Genomic DNA, 26,885 nt, shown 5'->3' with positions numbered 1-26,885 from the left:
CAATTGGTTAAAATTCATATTGTAACACATTTCATTTAAAAATCTTTTTTCTTTTCCGCTCTTTAATCGATATATTTTTAATGCAATTTGAAAAAGTTTTATCGACAGAGGAAAACATCTTTTGAGTTTAAATAGCTGATGACAAAATGCATGTTTTCTTAATTACTATTTGATTTCTGACATTAAAAAAGAGCATATCTATTTCAGCTTTTTATAATGTTAGGGAAAATACAATAATAAAAATGCACTAATTTCAGTGTATAAATATGTTAGTTTACATAATTCTATCACTAATTGTTGTTTTATTAGGGTACCTATGGTCAAGTTTGAATTTAATGTCGCCTAGGGCAAATGTTGACTTTTTAGAAAAAAATATCATTGATTACATTCTAGCATTTGAAAAGCTATTTTCCCGGATTTAATTTAATTTTTTTTTTTTTTGAAAAGGTATCTGCTTAAAGATCAGTCTCATGGCCATTTTTTTTTCTATAATCTAAAAGTGTGGACAAAAATAGATAACATGTCAAATATGTTAAGCAAACCTAAAAACCTTAACATTTATCCCTTGTCAAAATGGATATAAGATAAAGAATAAAACCATTTGCATTAGCAGAAATATTAAAAAAAAAAATCAAAAATATGTTTCAATAGGTGGATACAAGGGGACCCTTGACAGATACCCACAATAATGTGAGAAGTTATCTCGATCTTGTAGGCTCTTAATCCTTTTTAAATAGGCAAAATCGATAAAATATCTCGCATACTCCTAAGAATGAAATATACATAGACTGACGTATTTTTTCCAGACCTTTTTTGTTAAAAAACACAACTAATTTTATAATAAATATGTTTTTAATCATATTCAAAATATAATTAAAACAACTCATTTTTTTAAATTTTTAAAAAATGCTTAATTTACTGTAGTTATCAAGGCTATTTTGATTAATGTGGCATATATCTTTTCAAAAAACTCGCCATGTATGCCGTTAATGATGCAAAAATTAAGCATGGCAAAGTTCCACTAATATGAAATCCTATAAAATTTATTTAATAATTTTATAATACTCTGAATACAAAAAAATCTCAAAAAACACTATGTTCAATAGGTGGATACAAGAGGGACCCCTTGACAGCATACCCACAATAATGTGAGAACGTTATCTTGTAGGCTTCTTAATTCCTTTTTAAAATAGGAAAAATTCGATAATATATCTCGCATAAACGAAACGAAAATATACCTAGACCTTTAACACTGCAATATTTGATTGAACCCCACCTTTAAAGTGAATAGTCAGGCACATATTTTTCATTTCAAAATATTTTATTAAATTCAAAGATTCAATTTTGGATCGGGCAGCAGACAAAGCCTATATATGCCCTCTCTACATGATTACCGTACATAAATGTATTGTGTATAGAAACATATCTTTAAAAGCATATTTGCACAGGACTGGATCTATAAAATAATGTATTTTTGTTTTAATAAAGATATTATTATAGATGTCTCAGTAATGAGTAATATTGTCTGAAGTCAAGGCTGGCAACTCTGTCACATGACCTACAGCACCCCACTTCACTTTAATCTGAAGTCAAGGCTGGCAACTCTGTCACATGACCTACAGCACCCCACTTCACTTTAAACGATTAAAAAGCACATTTATTCCAACTAACATGTTACAAATTATAGAATTTGACAATGTTTTCTCAGATTTCTCCAGTTGTGTATAAGACATTGAATGATATGTTGAATGACAGATAAATATTACTGAAATATGGTTGTGTATGATTTGTAACATGTTAATTCCAATAAATGTGCTTTTTAATCGCCTAAAGTGAAGTGGGGTGCCGTAGGTCACGTGACCAAGTTGTCAACACTGTTATTTTATCACCAAGACATGCTATCAGATTATCTTTTTAGTCTGCAAATTCCCCTGGTCTAAATGTGTTCATGTATCGGCATCAAAATGGCACACAAGTTCTGCTATGTTGTCTAGTGGAAAAGCTCAGTGTAAAAATTTCCTCATAAGCAATTATACTGGATATATTTACACTATTCTTACCAACTTTAGCCTTTAGACTATTCACTTAAAGGATGACGTATCAATATTACACTGGATCCTTATACGCACTGTCTTTCAGATACGAATTAAATACTGGGATAAGTAGTTACTCCAACAGTGTAGACAAGATATGTATGTTCTGCTTCGTACCTTATCCGTTCATAAATTATTTCATTTCTGAATATTTCTTTTGAAATAATAACACAAGACTGATATTCTTTTAAGAGACTGTATTAATTTTGCTGCCTGACTGGTGTAAGTGGACGCATAAAATGTACATATCTGAGTCCTAAGGCCTTTTGTGAAACCAAGCGAGCCACCCAACCTGAAAAATCCTGCAGTGCAGGTTAGCAGGAGGTGCACCAGCACTCAATGCTTAAGATTTCAAATACTGGATTTAAGAAGGCCGTGAAGAGGAAAATGTGACCGAATGAGATACTAAAGTCTTTATTGAACAGTCTTTGAATTAAGAAGGCCGTGAAAATGAAAATGTGACCGAATGAGATACTAAAGTCTTTATTGAACAGTCTTTGAATTAAGAAGGCCGTGAAAATGAAAATGTGACCGAATGAGATACTAAAGTCTTTATTGAACAGTCTTTGAATTAAGAAGGCCGTGAAGAGGAAAATATGACCGAATGAGATACTAAAGTCTTTATTGAACAGTCTTTGGATTTAAGAAGGCCATGAAAATGAAAATGTGACCGAATACTAAAGTAAATGAAATAAATACTAAAGTCTTTATTGAACAGTCTTAAAACGAAAGAAATATCCAGTGGCACGTATATACACTGTATCCTCCAAAACATCTCTGTATCGTTAGGTCCAATATATGCTGGTCCTCCAGGATCCTACACAAAGACTAGAACGCTGCAACTTATATACACAGAAACCATTCCATATTCTACAACAGAAAAAACATTATTAGTTCCTGCACAAATTATTTATAAACAAAAGTGAAACTGCATAGGGAGAAGACCTATATAGGAAATGCCTGCTGTCTGATCACTTCGAGATTTGTCAATAAATTGTTTGAAATTGAATTTGAACACTAGCACATTAATATAAAACAAACATTCTAAAGAAATAATAAAACATGTCGATGACATGAACCCTACAAATGCACATACTTCGTGTGCCTAATGCATACATCTACCAGACTCGTTATAATTAAATTATAAGGAAACAAAGTTTATTGATTGTATATCTAAGAACTAACACCATACATATACAAATCAATCTGGAATTTGTAGAAGTCCACAAATTTACCATGGGTCCGAATGTTTTTAACAACAAGCCTGATTTCTCATGGCCGTCAGACCACTGCTATTCTAATCTTACCATGATCTGATAATATCTACCAGCTTTTAAGGATGCTCTGGTGAAAAATGCGATTTTTTCCTTATGACTTACTTTTTTTCTAATATAGATTTCTTAAAATCAGAGTTCATATCAAAGTTGAAAATGGAATAAAAAGAATATGGTAGTGTGGTTATTTTGAGCTATTGCATTGTATGAACCGGATACTTATATGTTGTGAACTATGGTGGAGGCATTTAAGACGAATTTCATTCTATACTAAAATATCATTATGGAAGATTAAAGATGCTCCACCGCTGACAAATAGTATTATTTCACTGTTAAAAACAGGAGCTGACGATTTAGTATTTTTCTTCAGTTACAAAAGTTACTTAATTTACACCATTACCACCATTGAAAAGTTTGAGCTTCTAATTTTACTTAAAGTTGAAAATATGAAAAATAATTAATTGCATCCCGTAAAAATTCCGTGGCACTATATCCTATATGGAATGAACTACTGAATGCGCATGTACCAAAGGCAAAATAAATTATTTTATATTATTTTTTTGTTAATTAGACTATTATATACACGATTAAAACACCAATTATCGTTTAAATGATGAATATTATTTATGCTCTGTCGGCGGTGGAGCATCTTTAAGCATGTGTAACTTTTTGGAACTTAAAAACTCAAAAACAAAAAGACCTCAAATTTATAACAATAGTGATCCCTCTACACTATATGCAAGGTGACAATTTTCAGTGCTTCACAAAAAAAATTTGCAGTTGAAAAGAAAACAAATCGCTGTTTCTAAAACAATCATAAAAATACACTGTCAGTGCGCTTGATTTTTTTATCTAGATACAAAATTTGTTATTTTTTGTCAGCTTTTCTTGCCAAAAATTAATATTTCTTTTAACTTCATTGAAATGTAAAAAATAAATCCCAATAGGTTATAATTCCACTTGCTACAAATAGAGACACAAAAATCACAAAAACTCTTTGATTAACGCTGTGACTGGAAACGATTTGTACTTGATAGAATTAGGAAATAAGTAACAAAATGTTTTTGAAACAAAATAATAAGCTTTGTGGAATTAGGGACAGTAGATCAACAAAATATTTTGTAATTTACAACATTGAGATTTTGTATAAAAATATTGTGGAGACAGTACCAATTGTACAAAATAGTTAAATTATGAAAGAGACCCAGAGAATATGTACCACTGAATTTCCTATAACAAATACTGTTCTAGTACTGTATGGAACCTGCCTCAAAATTCTCACTCATTTCTCATATACATTAAACTACCATGATCATCATTGATGCTGTCTCCCTCTAAAGAAAATTGAAAACAAATAAAGACGAGTCCTTAAGATGGCAGCTTCATGATAAGGGAGACAACTCGTATAAATTTAATGTATTTATTTCAAATAACAGTTATAACCTCCATAATCTAACTCTGCGAATTTTTGTTCACAATATATAGAATAAATAATATCATTTAATTTAGGATTAACGATATTGACATTTAAGTGATATTTAGAAATTAAGGAAGATAACTCCTTAATTGAAAATTGAATCGTTATCAATGACAATGATATAATCCCTGCTAATACTTGGTCTTGTGTCAAAAATTTTATTTTTGTTTTTAAAAACAAAGTTATATTCTAGAAGACAGATGGTCATAATAGCTAGCTCAAGCCAGTATTTGTAGAAGAATGAAATTTGAACACTTATTTCCAATATTTTCAAATAATTTTATTTGCTTTCAATGAACTTACTTTATCTTTTTAAACTTACAAATTAATCATTAAATAATACAATTTAGAATTATGGTAATATTATTAACTAAAGAATATATATACAATTTTGAATTTATGGGAATACTTTTACCTAAAGAATATAGGAAAGAAGTCCTTTGAGTGAGAATGTGAATTAGTAGTTTTAATGATAGGGTCAGTTTGTACGCGCCTCCCATGTCAGTCCAGTCTAGTCGTTTGTGTCCTGTCAGTTGGGAGGTTTTTCGTCAATGTCTTGTAGAGTTAGTATAAGGATTAAAGAACTTTACTTTTCTATATTCTTCTATTGAATACTATAAAGCGAATTTGGAAAAGAAAATAAACAGAAAACAGCATATCAGATAGTTTGTTTACTCCAATGGCTATCTTTAAATTTTGCATAACATAGATTATGAGGGGAATTTGGAAGGTTTTCATTATAAGAATTATTTTCAAAAATATACTGGTTAATGCAAGAGCTAAAAATGATCCTACTGGCTCTTCTAGGCTAAAACATAACATTAACAAACGTTATTATAATCTGAAATTCTAAATTAGTTAAAAAATACTAATACATGTAGTTCAAAATTGGAAAATAAAAGCCGAGAAAAGAATTCAGAATTTTATCTGCAGTAATATAAATGATTATGTACATGAGAGGCTGTCCACAGATGATACTGGCTGTGGGAAAGGTATTGATCTTATCAGCCAACCAAACAACTAAAATCTAAAAATTGAAATGCAGTGATACAGATACTCTGGATCTCTTGTTCCTTACTTGACAAAGTATTAATAAAAATTCAAAATAATGGTAAATAGGAAGGATTTGACTAAAAAACTACAAGAAAATACTTTTCCTTCTTATCCCTATATTTGACAAAGGAATATCCTATTAGGGTCACTTTCTGGTGACCTTTCGAATTGGCCAATCAAATTTGGAAAGTAAATTTAAAGGTACAAAATAGTTTCAAGCTAAATGTGTGCATACAAATACATATCTACAGGAACGAAATGTTGTTTCTAATTGATGTAGGTGTAGAAAATGAAAAAATAGATCTGAAGTAACACAAACATTGTCACCACCTCTGGAAAACCATTAAGTCTCTTTATTTCACATAAATCTAGTTTTCTCCCTTTACCAAGTGAAGAGAAAATTCAGATCCCTATTTGAAAACTGCAGTTTAATTTTACAATATAACTTTTCATGTGAGCTTTACAGTAAATGATTGCCGAAGAAAGATTTAGAAGATTTTAGAATTGTCTGTGCTATAAGTATTTACAATATGTTCTCTCTGTCTACAATAACTAACCTAATAGATTGTGATTGTACATATTACTAACAAAGTTATTTATTAACCAAGTACTTGAATAGTCATTTGTCATTAAAACTACAATCTGACTGAATGTAATATAAAAAAAAGATGTACTTAAAACAACATGTTTAATAAAATTGCAAAATATTTTGCAAAATATTGTGCAAAACACTTTTCTCATGATTTTTTTAATTTTGCATATTATGTGTTTATTAAATAAACATTATAATAATGAGATGTTTATATAATAATATTCAATTTTTTGGAAATAAAGACTTTTATCATTACCTGAATGGAGCTCTGTTGGTCACTAGTGGTCACTATCATGGAACTTCAGCCATTGGTTGTCTCTATCCTGTTGGTTGTCTCTATCCTGATGATTGTCGCTATCCTGATGATTGTCTCTATCCTGATGGTTGTCTCTTATCTTGATGATTGTCGCTATCCTGATGGGTGTCTCTGTCTAATAAAACAAATAAATTAAAATTTTGATAATTTTAATCATTATCATTACAGACGTATTAACAAAAGAGCTCACATCTGGTTGTTTTTTAATAGGTTCCTGGTAATTAACCAGCCTTATTAAATATAGCAATGCCATTACATAACTTTTGGCCCATTTGGCCGCTTGAAATTCTCAAAATCTAGCATTTTTAGCTCACCTGGCCCGAAGGGCCGGTGAGCTTATGTCATGGCGCGGCGTCCGTCGTCCGTCCGTCCGTCCGTCCGTCGTCCGTCCGTCCGTCCGTCCGTCAACATTTCCTTTAAATCGCTACTAGTCATAGAGTTCTGCATGGATTGTAACCAAATTTGGCCACAAACATCCTTGGGGGAGGGGGAACAGAACTTGTATAAATTTTGGCTCTGTCCCCCCCGGGGCAGGAGGGGCGGGGCCCAATAGGGGAAATAGAGGTAAATCCTATAAATCGCTACTTGTCCTAGAGTTCTGCATGGATTGTAACCAAAATCAGCCACAAACATCCTTGGGGGAAGGGGAACAGAACTTGTATAAATTTTGGCTCTGATCCCCCGGGGGCAGGAGGGGCGGAGCCCCTCAGGGGAAATAGAGGTAAATCCTTTAAATCGCTACAAGTCATAGAGTTCTGAATGGAATGTGACCAAATTTGGCCACAAACATCCTTGGGGGAAGGGGAACAGAACTTGTATAAATTTTGGCTCTGGTCCCCCGGGGGCAGGAGGGGCGGGGCCCGATAGGGGAAATAGAGGTAAATCCTTTAAATCGCTACTAGTCATAGAGTTCTACATGAATTGTAACCAAATTTGGCCACAAACATCCTTGGGGGAAGGGGAACAGAACTTGTATAAATTTTGGCTCTGACCCCCCGGGGCAGGAGGGGCGGGGCCCAATAGGGGTAATAGAGGTAAATCCTTTAAATCGCTACTTGTCATAGAGCTCTGAATGGAATGTAACCAAATTTGGCCACAAACATCCTTGGGGGAAGGGGAACAGAACTTGTATAAATTTTGGCTCTGGTCCCCCGGGGGCAGGAGGGGCGGGGCCCAATAGGGGAAATAGAGGTAAATCCTTTAAATCGCTACTAGTCATAGAGTTCTGAATGGAATGTAACTAAATTTGGCCACAAACATCCTTGGGGGAAGGGGAACAGAACTTGTATAAATTTTGGCTCTGATCCCCCGGGTCAGGAGGGGCGGGGCCCAATAGGGGAAATAGAGGTAAATCCTTTAAATCGCTACTTGTCGTAGAGTTCTGAATGGAATGTAACTAAATTTGGCCACAAACATCCTTGGGGGAAGGGGAACAGAACTTGTATAAATTTTGGCTCTGACCCCCCGGGGGCAGGAGGGGCGGGGCCCAATAGGGGTAATAAAGGTAAATCCTTTAAATCGCTTCTCGTCATAGAGCTCTGAATGGAATGTAACCAAATTTGGCCACAAACATCCTTTGGGGAAGGGGCACAGAACTTGTATAAATTTTGGCTCTGACCCCCCGGGGGCAGGAGGGGCGGGGCCCAATAGGGGAAATAGAGGTAAATCCTTTAAATCGCTACTAGTCATAGAGTTCTGCATGGATTGTAACCAAATTTGGACACAAACATCCTTGGGGAAGGGTAACAAAACTTGTATAAATTTTGACTCTGGCCCCCCGAGGGCAGGACGGGTGGGGCCCAATAGGGGAAATAGAGGTAAATCCTATAAATCACTTCTTGTCCTAGAGTTTTGCTTGGATTGTGACCAAATTTGGCCATAAACATCCTTGGGGGAAGGGGAACAGAACTTGTATAAATTTTTGGCTCTGACCCCCTGGGGGCGGGAGGGGTGGGGCCCAGTAGGGGATTTAGAGGTTAATATTAAAATTCCTTCAGAAAAGAAACAATGAACCTGTATTCAGAACATTACTTGGCATTACAAACCAGGTGAGCGATACAGGCCCTCTGGGCCTCTTGTTCTCCAATCATGATTGCCCATAGCCATCACAATAATTATACTTCAAAATCAATAAAAACAGCCAATCCATTGTTTATTCATATAGTTTATCTTGTCAAAAGGTTTGTTTTTTAAATACTTCACTCAAACCTATCCTTCCTCTTTCCAATATTCAAGACCTTATAATTGCAAATGGAAAATATTTTAACATCATCATGATTCTTTAGTCATTTTGTTGGTTTACCCGAAAGGTGTTTTCCGGAAAGAACTGCAGTTTAATTTAACAAGAGGCCCATGGGCCTTAACGGTCACCTGAGTTAGAATATATAATGAAACAAATAATGAAAAAAAATAAAGACATATAAACACTATATGCTGGGACTTGAAGTTGGTCAGTGATTTATAAATTTGACTTTTTAGACATTGAAGAGTATTTGCTTCCATCAAACCTGTGAACTTAGAGGTATTTTTTTAAATTTTAATTGCCCCTCTGGTCCCCCAGGGGTCATCAAGGACAGATATAGATGTTAAAATGCTATATCTTAGGCTAATAATTCTAATCAAGTTTGACTAATTTCCTACGAAAATTGGGCAAATAATGTTCAAAAAAATGTTTATCCTATATAAACTAAAGTAATCTTGACCCCTCCCCAGGGGGGTAACGCGAGACCCCAAGGTCATATAATTCACAATTTTTATAAAACCCCTAAGACCTTTCTATCTATAATTATTTGATTGTACTATATCCAGAATTTTAGAAGATTTTTGAAGTTTTAGCCTATTTGACCCTTTTTTAGCCCCGCCCCTCTGCCCCCAGGGGGTCGGCCAGGACCAATGTGGATATTGATATGTTAAAAATGCTATCTCAGGCTAATAATTCTAACCAAGTTTGACTCATTTCCTATGAAAATTGAGCAAAAAATGCTCATTAATGTGTTTTTCCTATATAAACTGTAGTAAACTTGACCCCCTCCCCAAGGGGAAATGTGAGACCCCAGGGTCATATAATTTACAATTTTTATAAACAAACTTTAAGACCTTTTCATCTATAAAGTGTATTTGATTGTACCATTTCCAGAATTTTAAAAGAATATTTTTGAAGTTTTAGCCTATTTGACCTTTTTTTGCCCCGCCCCTCTGCCCCCATGGGGTCGGCCTGGACCAATATGGATATGATATTAAAATGCTATCTCAGGCTAATAATTCTAACCAAGTTTGACTCATTTCCAATGATAATTGAGCAACAAATGCTCATAAATGTGTTTTCTCTATATAAACTATAGTAAACTTGACCCCCTCCCCAGGGGGAAACGTGAGACCCCAGGGTCATATAATTCACAATTTTTGTAAAGGACCTTAAGACCTTTCTATCTATGAAGAGTATTTGATTCTACCACATCTGTGAGTGGAGAAGAAGATTTTTTAAATTTTAGTCAATTTAACCCCCTTTTGGCCCCTCCCACAGCCCCCTGGGGGGTGGGGGCCATATAATTCACAATTTTGATTGGCCTTATGCCTAAGAAGGTTTGTACAAAATTTTATTGAATTTGCTTCAGCAGTTTTGGAGAAGAAGTCGAAAATGCAAATTGTTTACGGACATACGATGCAAGACGCACGACGCACGACGACGGACAAAAGGCGATTAGAATAGGGTCACTTGAGACTTTGTCTCAGGTGACCTAAAAATTCGAATACAACTTTTCATGGCAGTTTTTTCGGAATGAAGTCTGCTTATCATCACAAGCGTCTGTTCTGGTTTTTGAAAAAAAAAGATATGTATTTGGATTGCCAGCAAGTGTCACCAAACTAAAACTTAGTCAAGAGCCTCACAGGTCACCAAAAGAGGTCCTTGTGCTGGAGCATTTTTCATATTTTCTAACCCATTCCTTCTCCTTAGCAAGATCTGGCCTACCTGATTTTGGTATCAAAGGATTCTTGTTGGCTATTTCTTCTTCCCTCGAGTCTTCATGTGTTCTCTATTGCTACAGGCTTGTCTTCTTCACCATCCGATAACCATCTTCGTGTTCAGTTGATACTTATCTTATCGAGTATGTGTTGTTGCAATTTTTGCATATGAATTTTTCTGCTTCATTTAGCACTGGAAGCCGACTCATGCCAACTTACCAGCTTTGATTTGTGGACTTTGGTCACAGGTGCCCCACTGGTAATCCAGGCGGGCTTTTTGTGATGACAGTTCCATTTTCTGATTGAAAGACAAAGGTTTTACTGCAATCACACAGTCGAATCAATGCAGTTGTCCCCAACAGCACAGCACTACTCATTTAAGTGTCCACGTTAACTATAAGTCGGAAAGGTTGCCGATAATTACGGGGACGGATTACTTATTTTCTGTCTTTCCGTCTAGAAAAGCAACCCCGCCCTAAACCGGTACACTCTAGTTTTTGTTTATCCTTTTGGAGTGGAGCATCGCTGTTAGTGACAAAAGCGGTGAAATTGCCTGTGATTGTCATAAAACATTCTTCAATCAAAATGAAATAATCATTAATCAGCCGGACTGAATTATCGTTGTGACAATGATGATCGAGGTTGGCTTTTTGTGATGGCAGTTCAATTTTTATTGAAGAACGAAAGTTCTTCTGCAATCGCACAATGAATTCAATGCAGTTATCACCTACAGTGCAGCACTACCCTTAAAGTGTCCACATGAACTATAAGTCGGAAAGGTTGCCGATAATTGCGGGGACAGATTACTCATTTTCTTTCTTTCCGTCTAGAACAGTAATCCCACCCTAAATCGGTACACCCTAGTTCATGTGGACGCTTTTGGAGTGGTACGCCACTGTTGATGACAAAAACAATGAAATTGACTATGTGATTATTTTTGAACTTCCATTCTTCAGAAAATTGAACTGCAATCACCGAGCCCGCCTGGATTATCATTGCGGCACCTGTGACCAAAGCTTTAGTCACAAGTCAAACCTAATGGCCAATCTAAGTGGAAAATAAGATACAAAAATGGCAACAAAATATATTTGATGAGAGAATTTCATACGTCACAAGAAGAGGCATCAATAGGTAGGAGGGGTCCCCTGTCTAACAGAAGAAGCAGCAATGTCATCTTTGCTTGAGAGAATGCATGTGGCCTTATGATTAAAGTGACATCTTAAGACACAAACATTAACATTGTGACAAATTACGTGCTTTACAGCAGACAATATTGATAAATTCAACCAGCAGCAGCGACAGCTATAAAACAATGATAAATTTACACAGCAACATTAGCACCACCCTTTTGATTTAACCCTCTTCCAATAGTCATTGATTGTTTAAAATAAATCTGACTTACTTAAAAAGATATTAAAAATGTACTGTATTACTAAAAACATCCCAGGGCGTAATTAAAAAGTGCAAAAAAGGTGCAAAAAAGCAAACTTTAGTTATTTTAGTTTTTTATTTATATTTATTTGTGTTTTTAAATAAACAAAAAACCTACACTTAATTACATTAATATTCATTTTTTTTGGAATAAGAAATTTGACTTGCATTTATCATTACCTAGAATGGAGCTCAAAAAACCCTAAAAAAAATAAAAAATTCAAAAATCAGTTAATCCTTTGTCATGTATATCCTGATGGGTGTCCTGGGCCTATAAACTAAAAAAAAAAAAATTAAAATTTTTATTCAAATTGCAAAAATAAAGGCCATTATCATTTCAAACGTATTTTTAACTTTTAAAATCAAATGTTGTGCTTTTTCAATAGGTTCCTGGTAATTCCCCAAAACCATCCTTATTAAATTTAAATTAGCAATGCCATTACATAAATTTTGGCCCCATTGACACCAAATTTCTACAAAATGAACCATCTTTTTGTTCAAAATTAATGATTGCTAAAAGGAATCTTGCATAATTTAATTCAAAATTGTAACAAGAGGCCCATGGGCCCATTAACGGTCACCTGAGTTGAATTATATAATTTAAAAAAAATTTTTTTTTTTTTTCAGAAAGGTAAACATGAAAGCCTTATTTTGACAATTACAAATGTAACTGTCCTAAATAACAGTTTTGCAAAACCTTGAAGTTGGTCAGTGAACAGGTTTATAAACCATATGTCATTTTTAGATTGAGAGTATTTGCTTCCATCAAAACCTGTTGAACTTAAAAAAGTATTTTGTGAATTTTAATCAATTTGACCCTTTTCAATTGCCCTCGGCCTCTGTCCCTTCCCCAGGGGGTCATCTCTGGATTTATTTTCACTATGAAAATGCTATTTAAAGGATGAGTAATAATTCTAAATCAAGTTTGACATTTAATGTCAAAATTGGGCAAATAATGTTTTCACAAAATGTGTTTTTCCTATATAAACTAAAGTAAACTTGATAACTCCCCAAATGGGTAAGGTAAGACCCCAAGTTCATATAATTCAAGGCTTTTTACTAGTTTTTATTAAAACTAAGACCCCTATAATTATATTATTGATTGTACCTAATCAGCTGAAATTTGAATGATAAATTAACTTAATGAATTTTTGAAAGTTTTGAATATTAAAATGATCACAAAAAACCAGAAAGTGAAGTATTTATAGAGATTGATTATTCAGGACCAAATGGGATCAATTATATGAAAATTAAAATGCTATATCTATAAAGTGTATTTGATTGTACCATTTCCAGAATTTTAAAAGAATATTTTTGAAGTTTTAGCCTATTTGACCTTTTTTTGCCCCCGCCCCTCTGCCCCCATGGGGTCGGCCTGGACCAATATGGATATGATATTAAAATGCTATCTCAGGCTAATAATTCTAACCAAGTTTGACTCATTTCCAATGATAATTGAGCAACAAATGCTCATAAATGTGTTTTCTCTATATAAACTATAGTAAACTTGACCCCCTCCCCAGGGGGAAACGTGAGACCCCAGGGTCATATAATTCACAATTTTTGTAAAGGACCTTAAGACCTTTCTATCTATGAAGAGTATTTGATTCTACCACATCTGTGAGTGGAGAAGAAGATTTTTTAAATTTTAGTCAATTTAACCCCTTTTGGCCCCTCCCACAGCCCCCTGGGGGGTGGGGGCCATATAATTCACAATTTTGATTGGCCTTATGCCTAAGAAGGTTTGTACAAAATTTCATTGAATTTGCTTCAGCAGTTTTGGAGAAGAAGTCGAAAATGCAAATTGTTTACGGACATACGATGCAAGACGCACGACGCACGACGACGGACAAAAGGCGATTAGAATAGGTCACTTGAGACTTTGTCTCAGGTGACCTAAAAATTCGAATACAACTTTTCATGGCAGTTTTTCGGAATGAAGTCTGCTTATCATCACAAGCGTCTGTTCTGGTTTTTGAAAAAAAAAGATATGTATTTGGATTGCCAGCAAGTGTCACCAAACTAAAACTTAGTCAAGAGCCTCACAGGTCACCAAAAGAGGTCCTTGTGCTGGAGCATTTTTCATATTTTCTAACCCATTCCTTCTCCTTAGCAAGATCTGGCCTACCTGATTTTGGTATCAAAGGATTCTTGTTGGCTATTTCTTCTTCCCTCGAGTCTTCATGTGTTCTCTATTGCTACAGGCTTGTCTTCTTCACCATCCGATAACCATCTTCGTGTTCAGTTGATACTTATCTTATCGAGTATGTGTTGTTGCAATTTTTGCATATGAATTTTCTGCTTCATTTAGCACTGGAAGCCGACTCATGCCAACTTACCAGCTTTGATTTGTGGACTTTGGTCACAGGTGCCCCACTGGTAATCCAGGCGGGCTTTTTGTGATGACAGTTCCATTTTCTGATTGAAAGACAAAGGTTTTACTGCAATCACACAGTCGAATCAATGCAGTTGTCCCCAACAGCACAGCACTACTCATTTAAGTGTCCACGTTAACTATAAGTCGGAAAGGTTGCCGATAATTACGGGGACGGATTACTTATTTTCTGTCTTTCCGTCTAGAAAAGCAACCCCGCCCTAAACCGGTACACTCTAGTTTTTGTTTATCCTTTTGGAGTGGAGCATCGCTGTTAGTGACAAAAGCGGTGAAATTGCCTGTGATTGTCATAAAACCATTCTTCAATCAAATGAAATAATCATTAATCAGCCGGACTGAATTATCGTTGTGACAATGATGATCGAGGTTGGCTTTTTGTGATGGCAGTTCAATTTTTATTGAAGAACGAAAGTTCTTCTGCAATCGCACAATGAATTCAATGCAGTTATCACCTACAGTGCAGCACTACCCTTAAAGTGTCCACATGAACTATAAGTCGGAAAGGTTGCCGATAATTGCGGGGACAGATTACTCATTTTCTTTCTTTCCGTCTAGAACAGTAATCCCACCCTAAATCGGTACACCCTAGTTCATGTGGACGCTTTTGGAGTGGTACGCCACTGTTGATGACAAAAACAATGAAATTGACTATGTGATTATTTTTGAACTTCCATTCTTCAGAAAATTGAACTGCAATCACCGAGCCCGCCTGGATTATCATTGCGGCACCTGTGACCAAAGCTTTAGTCACAAGTCAAACCTAATGGCCAATCTAAGTGGAAAATAAGATACAAAAATGGCAACAAAATATATTTGATGAGAGAATTTCATACGTCACAAGAAGAGGCATCAATAGGTAGGAGGGGTCCCCTGTCTAACAGAAGAAGCAGCAATGTCATCTTTGCTTGAGAGAATGCATGTGGCCTTATGATTAAAGTGACATCTTAAGACACAAACATTAACATTGTGACAAATTACGTGCTTTACAGCAGACAATATTGATAAATTCAACCAGCAGCAGCGACAGCTATAAAACAATGATAAATTTACACAGCAACATTAGCACCACCCTTTTGTATTTAACCCTCTTACTAAATGATTGTTTAAATAAACTTAACATTACTTAAAAAGATCTTCAATCAGATGTACTGTATTGGACCTAATAAGCTCCCAGGGCGTTTAAAAAGTTGAAAAAGTGAAAAGTGCTTAATAAGATGAAATTATAGTTATGTGTAGTCTAGATCTTTATTTATATTGAAATTTAAAGCCTCAAAAAGGAGAAGGGACACTTATAGTGACAGTTAATATTAATTTTTCTCAAGGATGCACTTCATGGTTTCTTAGACAAAAACCTAATAAAAAATTATCAAAATATCCCCATTTTCCTTATTTATGTATATTTTGGATGGTAACCATGGCAGCTAAACTTGCAAGACCGGAAAACATTCATTGCAAAAAAAGGCCCACTTATACCTTTCTGAAACGGCTTTTAACTTTTAAAATAGAAATGTTTATTTTCATAACTCGGTCGTCTTATGTTTCCCGCCATCATCCTAATTACAGAATGTTAGTTACCTATCACTGCCCCAGACACCAAACCAGCGAAATGAATCTTCACTGTTAACATAGATTACGGAAGGAATCTTGCATTTTTTGGCTTTGTAACCTCATCTTAGGCCATCAATATACATTTTCTGATGTTATTGTTGTTTTAAAAAAAAAGATTTTTTTTTTGTTTCAGAAAGGTAGTGGGCCTTACAACAATTTGAAATGCATGTCCTAAATAACAGTTTTGCAAAACTGACAGATTTGGGGGCCAAACAGTGCCCAAACCATAGTCATTTGTTAAATTCCTACCAGAACGTGGTTTGAAAAAGTTGATTGTTAATGGCTGGACACTTGACACCGGGGTATCACATAAGCTCAGCTTGGTCCTTCGGAGAACCATCTGTAGAACTCTATTACTAGTAGCGATTTAAAGGAGTAATTAAGACAAATTATACTCACAAATTAAGGCTCAGGTCATTTAAGGAAAGGCAACTCTGTCTAGTGTTTTCATGAAATGAGATAACTTCCCTTGGCGGTGTCTCCAAGTTGGGAATAGGCTGTTAAAACTTGTCGGCCCAAAAGATACTATTTTCAAGGCACAGCTGAAAAAGAAGAAATGAATGATTAAATAAATAAAATGAATTCGTGAAAGTAGATGATTAATGATCACAAAAAACAGAAAGTGTTTTATAGAGATTGATTAGGTTTTCATGGTCATTAAAGGATGTATCAATTACTTGTAGGAACCCTGAGTACCCCAATAAAAACCACCGACCTACAGCTTGAACCTATAATCTATTCATGACCGGTCTTAAACACTAAAGATTGAAAAAGAAGACTGTACTGGATGTCTTACAAAACCAAACAACACTACCCATTTGACCAAAATCCCCCAAATTTACATTGTCGTTACCAAGACAGGAAGGCCTCCGTATTAAAAAAAAAACAACAACTACCAAATATGTATACCTTCAACATTCGATTTCGAGTCAAAAATTTGCAGATTGGGTTCAGGCAAATGGTGTCCAGTGACCCTGAATGAAGAAAACATCATATCCGGTTTTCATCCTATAGAGACCGCAAAACCTAAATGATTTTCCATAGACGACAATGATAACGTTTGCCACTGTCCAGGTTAAATGGAGTTTTCAAGTCTGGTCACCCATCATTAATTTTTGATGAAGCTCTGCTAATCACACTATCCAGGAATGTCTGCTCTTGGGTGTCACTGTCCTTATGGTTGTCACTATCTTCATGGTATCCTGAAAATATGCAATATTTGAAATAACTATGACATCTTGACACATGGTCTATTTTTATTTACAAACTGTTTTTTTTATTTACAAACATTTTTTTTTTTTTTTTTTTTTTAATTTTTTTTTGTGTGTTGTTTTTTGTGTGTTTTTTTTCTAAAAAACATAATTATAACAATAATCTCCTCTAAATTTACACCATCTGACTTCTAAATCAGCACCTTCACCCAAGACCTACAGAAAGTGAAGGGAGATAACTCCAATTTCACTCAACTATTCACTTGAAAAAATTAATACCACTGATAATTAAATTAAAGAAGTACATAAGAGTAATATATGTAGCGTTTCTCCAAAATGTGATAGCACTTAGGCTATATGACGAGACGCTATTGTATATCGTAAGTCCGTGATGGAAGGTGACTACGGCAGGGAAAACTAGAAAACGTCACTTTAAAATTCACATAATTTATTCACATAAACATCCACGCAATATAGTTCACAATAAATCCATTAGGAACACACACACTGGTACACTGTTTCACTTAAGTTCACTGCTAGGTGATATCCATAATTGCGAAGTATTCAGTACATCCCAAATGCAAGTATAGATCCCATAGTCACAAACACACTAAGAATGATAGAGTAATCCGTATATATCACATCACTGATACATATAGGAAATATCCGTACAGTACATCCCAAGTATAAATCTCATAGTCACAAACACACTAAGTGTAGTAAAGTAATCCGAATTAAAATAACTGATCCTGAGATGCGTGGATTAAGTCCCAAAATGTCCATGTACTCTCTCGTTTCGTCACGTGCGCCCCCTTTTATACCACTTTCATACTATCCTCTAATTGGCTAAAACCTCGCTCCTTCCATATTCATTCTCACGTTCATTGGCTGAATCTTAATATGATTACGTATTTCTACCTACTTCCATTCCCCCTCCCAACCTAACTCTAATTGGCTGGCCGGAGTGACCACTACCTAAATTTAGCTTTCTGTTACTATTAATACGAACACCTTATGCAACCTGTCCATCAAACTGGACCCTAATACACAGCCCTAGTCGTAAACAACTCCTTATATGGAAAACGGAATGCGGTGCCCTAGCTCCCTACGTATACGTAACGACCCCAGATGGGCACGTGCACGTGGTCACCTGGTCCCTAACTGTCCTATGTATGTATATATACACTATACATACTGCATATATATAAACTAAAACTATCAACTAAATAGTATAAAACTGTTATTTTACAATACAAATACACTTTAACTTTATAACTAATAAAAACTAAGCGTGACATAAATTTCCACGCTACACTACCCCCAACTTTTCAAGCTTTGTCTCCGACAAAAGTTAAGGTACACTACATCTAAAACTGTATTACAGTTAAACAATGGTATAAAATTATGAAATCAGGTACTGCAAACATGGAAATTTACGCGAAGAGTAATTCCACGCCAACTACACAAAGGATATATATCGCGCGCTATATCCGGTGTACATGAATGCCGTTATACTATGCATACGTCAAGAGGCGCATTGACCAAAAACATTTACCGCGCAATATCCGGTGTACATTCCGTGATACTTTATAGACGTCCACGCGTATTCGTTGAGAAAATACCAGCTTCGCGCCAATTTAACACGTTTTCCGCGCAATGAAACATGCGCGAATATATCCACGTTCACAGTCACTGAACTATGTATATTTATGATGGACGAAACATGTCATACAATCAACTCTCATTCACATTATTATTTCAACAATAATGGTCAACGTGAAATAGAAAATCAACATAATAAATCCAAGAAAAGAAAATGTCACATTTGGAATGAAGTAATCCACTCATGGGAATGAACACATAAAGTTCACATAAAAGTTAAAAGTCAATTGTTCACGATAGTAACTTTTTCCGGTTATCGTATCGATAATCCGGGCACACTTCAAGTCTCTGCTCACAGGTAATCCATATGTCACATTGTACACTTAAAATAAGTGTTTACATAATATTGTTTCACTACAACAAATTATAAAATCCACGTAGAATCAACTTTTAAAATAAGTGTCACGTAAGAGTCATCCACACGTTAAATGAATGTCACATATTTAATAATCCACAGAATTGTGTTCATCCACTTGGATATCTAAGTGTCCACCGTATATATATCCACAGTAAAATTAACATCTCAACATAATAATCCACGGAGATTGTTCTTCCACTTATATGCTTTATGTAATAAGTGACCACACGTAATTTGTGCGCGAAAGTCACATTATTATTTTCAAAAAGTTTCATTCTTCAAAGTACTATCAGTATATCCATCAGGAACGGTCCACCACCCAATATGTCATCATCAGCAAAAACAGTGTTATTTCAAAATGGTGATCGTAACACCAGCTATGTGTGCCAGTACTGCGCCGACAGGCATGGTACAAGTACGTGTACACACACAACGTACAGGTACATCTTCCGGTTCTTCCTTTTTTTTTACAACAGAAGTTGGGTTTCTAAGGCTAGCGCTCTGGATGGATCACCACCACAACATTATCTTTGGAATCAGCCCATGTTCATGTGTCTCCTGGGTACTGGTTGTAACAGGTTCCAGGTCACTCTTGGGACATCACAGCTCCTACAGCATGTAGTTTCTTGCCTCAGTGTTCAGCATAAATCCTCCGTGTGGACGTCAGGATTTCTAAAAGTTGAAGTTTACCATTTCTTCACGTCACCAAAAGTTTCTGTTGTCTACCACCAAACTTTGCATTGCTTGGTATGGCCATGTAGACACTTCGTTATTAATGCGAAGTTTTCACCAACTTCCTGACATATGGTTCTGGATCGCTTTCTGGTGATTACATCTTCCGCGTTGCCTCTGTTCTTGAAGAATCAGTCTGGACGCCATCCTGGACACACCACATATCACAGGAACGTCACTTGTCTGCAGAACAAGTGACACCTTATAGGCCTTCAACTTCAAATCGGCACCGTCAGGTATCTTCATGCATGACTGCCATCAATACAAGTTGTCCATCTTCTGACTGAAATTCTTCCCGTACACAATAACACAGTCCAGATAAAACACTGCAATGTTCCACTGTAATCCACTCAGCGTTTTCTCAATAATTCTGGAGAAAGTGATCCAGGCGTTGACTAAACAAAAACACCATCACTATAACATTGGTACAATCCACCTGGTGGAATAACGAAGGCGATCTTCAATCTATCGTCTTCACTGAAAGGCACTTGATGATAATCCATTTGTAGATCCACAGATAAACACAACACAACTTTAATATCACACACCAAGTTGACGTCTTTTAGAATAATATACACAAAATGGGGTTTCCTCACAACGTCGTTTTTAAGTCGACAACACTGTCCGGCAACTGTCCCAATTAAAATACAATATAAACTTTATGGACTCTCTGATTCCCTCTATCAATCATTGTGGTTTCTTGCATGGCTATAATCCCTCGTCCAATACTTCACACTTGTCGAGGTATTCTCTCCATAGTGCTTCCTTAAACAGCACGTGATCCATTGGCTTGATAGACTGTCTTACTAACGATAGTTCCCGAATGATAAATTTTGATAAAATCACTATCACAAACAACGTGTTTACATCGGCTGTCTCACACATGGAAAGGTCAGGCTCCAATACAGGACGATTCTCATAGCACCGCTATAGAGATCTTCGGATATAAAAGTACGTCTCCGGTGTCAACTTTCCAGTCCACCATATTACGCACTTCCGTAGCTAAATCACACATTATTACATCACACATTACTCTGGTTTCGAGTAAGTCGTACTCTTCTTCCTGTTTGCAGTTTCCCGCGGAAGAAATAATTTCACAAAAACTCTGTGTCTGTATCCCTCTTAGTAGCACATATTGCTGGGTAATGTCTTAACTCCGTTCCTCGCCTGTATTAGTCCTCCATTCCCGCGCGGCCGACGCGCACGCATGGCCTTCTGCTCCAGCAGGGACACACTTGACGGAATTTCGTGTACATATTATATCGCTTCATCTTGGCTGTTTGACGACATTAATTCACTATCGTCCACTAATACCTGGGACATATTTGTCACTATGTCTACTATCACGGGATTCTGAATCGAATTCACTATCACAGAAAACGTGATACAAAACCAGAACACTTGAGTTCCAAACACTTTAAACTCTTTTATGAAGCACGGGATAATATGGTTTGGGTATCTATGGTACATTATACCCACAGAACTTGCCAAATACAGCAACACAATAATCCATCTTAGAATGAATCCCTCATATTGATGTTCCGACTTGCGTTGATTCGCTGTCCGTGAACTCGACGCACAAATATCACAATTCACTGTAGTCCCTATAGGTCCAACACTCGGAGTAGAGGTCAATGATGATATTTCAACATCCGAATCACGGAATGTCCGAGGTGAATAATAAAGCAAATCAGCACTCATCACTTCACTGTGGTCGAAATTATAATTGAAATTTCGACGCACATGCGTCGGAAAAGTGAGCCCTCGCTGAAATGATGTCCTCGATGTTTCCAGAATATCCATTATCACAAATAGTCACAGATATAAAATCCAAAATGTTCAGTAAAGTAACATTTCCCCTGCCATAATCATGGTAACTTCCATCCCACCGCTGCCACCATTTGTGGCGTTTCTCCAAAATATGATAGCACTTAGGCTATATGACGAGACGCTGTTGTATATCATAAGTCCGTGATGGAAGGTGACTACGGCAGGGAAAACTAGAAAACGTCACTTTAAAATTCACATAATTTATTCACATAAACATCCACGCAATATAGTTCACAATAAATCCATTAGGAACACACACACTGGTACACTGTTTCACTTAAGTTCACTAAGGAGAAGATCCTTTGAGTATTCTCTGAGATACATAACAGTAAACAACACTTCAATTATCACAAATCCATGTGTTAGGTGATATCCATAATTGCGAAGTATTCAGTACATCCCAAATGCAAGTATAGATCACAAAATAAATTTCAATTGTCTCAAAATACTTAGATGGCGGCGTTCTAATGGTCAGGCCCTATTGTAACAAATGTTGAGCAATTAGGTCCCAAAATGTATTATGCACAAACTAGGGCCTCTTAGGGGATCCTACATGTGAAATTTGCGAAAGATCCCTTCAAGACCTTCTGAGACATTTGTCGGTAACATTTATTTAAACTATTTTATCCCAAGATGGTGGCATGGTCCTGCAGGACATACTTGTTTGAACGGTCCCGATACGGTATGAAAATATGGATATGCACAATTCTAGATCCCCTAGGGGATAATCCTTGCACATGCAAATTTGTATCATAGATCCCTTCTGTAACTTTTGAGAAAATAGCCGTGGGGTAAACAAACCTTTTATTGTCGCAAAAATCCAATATGTCGTCCTGTAGGCCAATTCCCCGTCGTTCACCGATCGGTACCAAAAATCAGTATGCTCAAAAAAACTAGAGCCTAGGGGAACCTACATGTGAAATTTGAGAAGAATCCCTTCAACACTTTCTGAGAAAAATAGCGGGTAACAAACTTTAATTATCACAAGAGATCCCAGAGGGATCTTTGGCGCCCATCAAGATTGATCTATGTCTGACAAAATGAAAGAGGGATCTTTTCTCTGCTTTTCAACACTTACAATTCTTTTTTCTGCTTTTCAAACTTTAAACTACTATCAAATCCAAGTTGGTGGTCGCATAAATGCCAATAGGCAAGAACTAGGGGTCCTAGAGGAACCTACATATGATTATTTGGAGAACCAATCCCTTCAATACTTTCTGAGAAATAGCGGGAGGTAACAAACTTTAAACTATCAAAATCCAAGATGGCCAACCGGTCGGCCATCTTGTTGACCGATCAGTCCCAAAATGCAATATGCCTCAACTGGGGTCGCTCCTAGGGGAACCTACATATGAAATTTGAGAAAGATCCCTTCAGTGCTTTCTGAGAAAATAGCGGTAACAAACTTTAATCTATCAAAAGTCCAAGATGGCTACCTGGCGGCACATCTTGTTGACCGATCAGTCCCATAAATGCAATATGCACAACTGGGGTCCTAGGGGAACCTACTATGAAATTTGAGAAAGATCCCTTTAGTGGCTTTTTGAGAAAATAGCGGTAACAAACTTTAACTATCAAAAATCCGATGGGCTACCTGGCGGCCATCTTGTTGACTGATCAGTCCCAAATAATGCAATATGCACTTACTAGGGTCCTAGGGGAACCTTACATATGAAATTTGAGAACAATCCCTTCAATTACTTTCTGAGATATAGCCGTAACAAACTTTAACTATCAAAATCCAAGATGGCCACCGGTCGGCCATCTTGTTGACGATCAGTCCCAAAATGCAATATGCACAACTAGGGTCCTAGGGGAACCTACATATGAAATTTGAGAAAGATCCCTTCAGTACTTTCTGAGAATTAGCGGTAACAAACTTTAACTATCAAAATCCAAGATGGCGGCTTGTTCGGCCATCTTGTTGACCGATCAGTCCCAAAATGCAATATGCACAACTAGGGTCCTACGGGAACCTACATATGAAATTTGAGAAAGATCCCTTCAATACTTTATGAGAAATAGCTGTAACAAACTTTAACTATCAAAATCCAAGATGGCTGCCTGGCGGCCATCTTGTTGACCGATCAGTCCCAAAATACAATATGCACAACTAGGGTCCTAGGGGAACCTACATATGAAATTTGAGAAAAAAATGATCCCTTCAGTGCTTCTGAGAAATAGCGGTAACCCAAACTTTAACTATCAAAATCCAAGATGGCTACCTGTGGCGGCCATCTTGTAGACCGATCTCAGTCCCATAAATGCAATATGCCACTACTAGGGTCCTAGGGGAACCTACATATGAAATTTGAGAAAGATCCCTTCAGTACTTTCTGAGAATTAGCGGTAACACAAACTTTAATACTATCAAAATCCAAGATGGGCGGCTGGTCGGCCATCTTGTTGACCGATCAGTCCCAAAATGCAATATGCACAACTAGGGTCCTAGGGGAACCTACATATGAAATTTGAGAAAGATCCCTTCAGTACTTTCTGAGAAATAGCGGGTAACAAACCTTTAACTATCAAAATCCAAGATGGCTGCCTGGCGGCCCATCTTGTTGAAAAATGCAAACAAACCTTTTATAATGGTTTGCATAATCATTACTTTGCTCCATTAGCAGTAATAGGCACCAATTGTAGCTCTAAAGACGACATCATTTTCTGTCAAAAAGTCTTTTGAGCTACAATATTGCAGCTATCCTTGCGCATACCACAAGGTACATGAATAACATAATTTCTTTAAGAGATTACCTCCCTTTATACACTGTGGTCACATACACAGCCAGTGGTTATATGAAGCTTGCATTATTATCTCCCCTTAATCAAATCAACAACTTTTATTAACTCAGTCACCCCTGAAAACACATTTGGACTCTTCTAGTTCAAAGGCTAGTAGAATTTATCATAGATTACCAGGGAGGTTAATGAGTTCGTTTTAAAACAATTGAATATAATAATAAGTCTTGATCACTTATATTAATTAGAAATGTATGCCATTGTAAAACTGGAACAAGCAAAAAGCTAGTAGCTAAATATATATATAGTGAGCATTTTTTTAGGGAAAAACACAGAGCTCAAAGAGAAAACAGAGTTATAATTAAAATAGAGATCTATTTTATATTAATGTACTAGACTCAGTTATGTAACTGAAAAATGGGCATTAAACACCATCAATCAATCTTTAAAAGACCTAGATTATTATCAACTTACACATTATCCCCTCTAATGATGTATAGGCCGAGTATGACCTGCTCTACACCCTGAGAGGAGCTGTACACACGCTCATGGCTTTCATCCAGGATCAAATTAATGGTCTGGTCAAAACCCTTCAATGTTCCCTGTAAAAATACATATGATTAAAGCAAAACCTTTCTTCTGTTTTAAAAACACTTTCTTTTCAAATAGTCATTTTTTATTTAAAAAAAAACCAACATTACCTCGAAGTAATAGACAATATAACTCTGCCACATATTTCACAATATATGAAATCATAAAATATCCAACTTACATTGAATGAATAACATATGCATTTAGACATATATTTTGCCTAATCTATTATATTGCTCTCAACAAAATATATCACTGTCTTTATACATTATTACTAAAGTTTACCACATATTTATATGCCAATCAGTTTCAAAGTAAAAAAATTAATTAAATGACATATAAAGACAGTTCACAGCCTGAGTGATGCAGTCACAAAGAGGTTACGGACATGTGCATCACCATAGCCAGCTGATGTCTATATATGCAACACTGTACATGTGTCTCTAACATTGTACGAATACATGGAAATTAATTGAAACTGCATGCTGCTGTAATGTGTTGTTTTCTTCAACTCACTATATAAATTGGAGAAAAACATGTACAAGTACCTGTATATCCCATGGCCAGCTACTTGTATTAAATATATTGACAGTTTTCATGCAAACCAACTGCCTTTGTACTGCAGATGACTTTACATTTTATTTAAACATTGAATGGGTATACATGCTTGTGTGTGAGAGCACAGTGCACAGCTTAAAATTGACATGGTTAAAACTACTTTGTGATCAGTCAATTATATACATACCACAATGATTCTGCCATCAGCTGTCACTATAGACACTGTATCTATTATCAGAGTTAAGGAAATTGAAGAATCATCTAAGGAATAAAACATTTGAAAGAATAACAAAGATTATACAATCAATCATTAGCTGATGTTTTAGCGAAAAAGATATCACCTTCGGACTGACTTTTCCAAAATGTGATATTATTTCCGATACAACATTATTGTTACTTGTTCATATAACCAAGCATGTTTATTAATTTTAATTTTATGAAACAATTACATATACATCTACCTATTAATCGACCTACTTCATCATATTGAAGATCATGTCGATATTGTTGAAGGTGTGGCTAGGAACAAGGGAAGAGAAGAAAATAATTAAATTAGAGATGGAAGACGAGTTTTGAAGGAGTCTAGCGACTTTGAGATTACAAGATCTGGCGGAAGAGATTTCCAGTCTTGGATAGTGCGGGGAAAGAAGGACTATTTGTGAGAATCAGTTCTACAGTAATGTATTTGGTATGCAAGTGTTTGGGAGTGTCTGGTAGGGCGTAACTGTGAGGTCAAGTATTGGTCTTTTTTAATAGCTACTTTGCCCTTTGTGAATCTGAAAAGCATAGTTAGCCGAGTGTACAACAAGTTGTCTATCAATTCGTTTTATCTATCGCGGTATGGAAGATTTCTAACGGCTGGTCACTGGGTGATGGTCGACACAATAGGGACCTATTTTCGTCAGGGGGCTGTTTCGCTTATTACGAAAATTGAGATCATTCCAAATAAATGATGAGCAGCATGCAGGCACTTGCAAGATCGTGTTTAAGCTGAAAATT

The 26,885-nt window shown here is 36.0% G+C and overlaps 1 long non-coding RNA gene across 1 annotated transcript; it reads right to left on the bottom strand.

Annotated features, from left to right (window-relative positions):
• Nucleotides 1-2,275: 2,275 nt before the first annotated feature.
• Nucleotides 2,276-17,708, bottom strand: LOC138329036 (uncharacterized). Its single transcript, XR_011209394.1, has 4 exons — nt 17,112-17,708; nt 16,602-16,744; nt 6,746-6,920; nt 2,276-2,963 (listed from the first exon to the last, which is right to left on the bottom strand). It is a non-coding gene; the product is annotated as an uncharacterized lncRNA (long non-coding RNA).
• Between the last annotated feature and the right edge of the window lie 9,177 nt (nt 17,709-26,885).

The sequence above is a fragment of the Argopecten irradians genome, chromosome 8, assembly GCF_041381155.1.
Source record: "Argopecten irradians isolate NY chromosome 8, Ai_NY, whole genome shotgun sequence".
In the NCBI taxonomy this organism is placed as follows: domain Eukaryota; kingdom Metazoa; phylum Mollusca; class Bivalvia; order Pectinida; family Pectinidae; genus Argopecten; species Argopecten irradians.
This window is presented reverse-complemented; position numbering and strand designations above follow the sequence as displayed.